This window comes from Sinocyclocheilus grahami, unplaced genomic scaffold, assembly GCF_001515645.1.
Source record: "Sinocyclocheilus grahami isolate Dianchi unplaced genomic scaffold, SAMN03320097.WGS_v1.1 scaffold690.1, whole genome shotgun sequence".
NCBI classification, from domain to species: domain Eukaryota; kingdom Metazoa; phylum Chordata; class Actinopteri; order Cypriniformes; family Cyprinidae; genus Sinocyclocheilus; species Sinocyclocheilus grahami.
Genome location: NW_015505869.1, coordinates 136442 through 138251, shown reverse-complemented (window position 1 = coordinate 138251; position 1810 = coordinate 136442).

Here is a 1810-nt window from a genome sequence, read left to right as displayed (position 1 = left end):
TGCTGTAATTAAATCTTTAGCATGGAACATGGGTTTAGTTAGTGCTGATTACAGTGACACTACAACACATGCCGAGAGCAATTAAAAGGGGCAAAGGTAACACTTTAATTCAGGGTCTCTTAACTAGTTGCTTATTAGCATGCATATTACTAGAATATTAGCCATTTATTAGTAGTAATTAAGCACTTATTAATGCTTTATTCTACATCCCTAATCGTACCCAATACCTAAACTTAACAACTACCTTACTAACTATTATTAAGCAGCAAATTAGGAGTTTATTGAGGCAAAGGTCGTAGTTAATAGTGAATAAGTGTTCCCTATTCTAAAGCGTTACCGGGTCATTTAATTTTTGTCCAGTTTTTTTTTTCTTCTTTACTCTGATATTCTGATGAAAACACTTTAGCCTACTTTTGAAAAGAGTACTTACTACAGTAATAATAATCTTAAAAGGTACAAATGCAATGAAATGTTTTTAATCGCATGTTATTTAAAACTGAATTTAAATTCTAAATAAATGTAGTTTAAATATATGTTTTTTTGGCCCACTTGAGTAAGACTTTGTATGTAATTTCATATTTATTTCTGTTGTCTTTGAAATATAAACACACTGACAAGCATTTATGGTAAACTAATGTCATTTATATATATAATTACACATTTGTAATAATGAAGTTGCAATTTAGAACTTATTTAATATCCATCTATTCATTCTTCAATGGCTTATCCAATGATTTGCAGTGATGCTGAAAATTGAAGCACACTATTAATATAGTTATACATTTATACAACTGCACATTCAATACAGTTAAGCACACTACCTTTTCACAAGGGATTAGTCTTTATTTTGCATCAAGTCATACAGTCATAATTTATGTCTCATGATCATTCCCTCTGACATTTAAAATGATGTCCTGAAAATTTTGACTTCATGCTGGAAATGCATAACAGCGCATTGTACTCATTCAAATATGTGGTTTACGGTCATGTCCTTGTTAAGACTGGAATATTTCAGAAGGATCTGAGGAGCAGCAGGTGCTACACACTGCAGAAACAACATGAGGCTTGACTGACTTTAGCACATTTTACTCATATTGTTAGTTCTTCTGGTTTTTATGCAAAATAGTCCCTCCTACATTACTTCCTCCAGCCTCCTCATGATGACGTGGTTGAGTTTTGCACTCCAAGCATGCTTTGTTGATATGCGGCCAGTTATGTGTTGATTAATGTGAGAATCATCTATAAAATATATTTTATTTGAATTGTAATTAAAATGTCCATTTCATTTCAACTCCCATTCTATTTATCTTAAAAATATGTTCATCAAAGAACAGGCAGACTGTTGAATCATTCTGACTTCACAAAAAGTTGCTAAAACAAAATGTAATTTCTTCTGTAGTTCACAGAACATGTAACATACTGAAGGTTTTCTGAGGACTGGTGTAGTCCAAGTGACATTTGAAACAGTCTAAACAAATGTGACAAATTGCTTTAACAGGCTATTTTCAGAGGTTACTGTTATATAAAAACCTCTTTGTGCGTATGTGTGTAAAACCTCTTTTTTGTGTGTGTTTGTTGTGGTTCCAGTAGCGTTAGCATGGTCGTGTGTGAATCCCTGTTCAGCCGCTGGTGTGATCTGTGAGACATGTGAGTGGACAGGAGCAGTACAGTGGAAAACAGCATGGATTTATACAATGGCACACGTGTAATGATCGCTGGAACTGTACCAACATAAAGCCTGAGCGATGGGCCAGAACAAGCCAGTTTCTGCTCCTCTTATCCAAACCTCTGTGAGCTGTTAATTTATTAA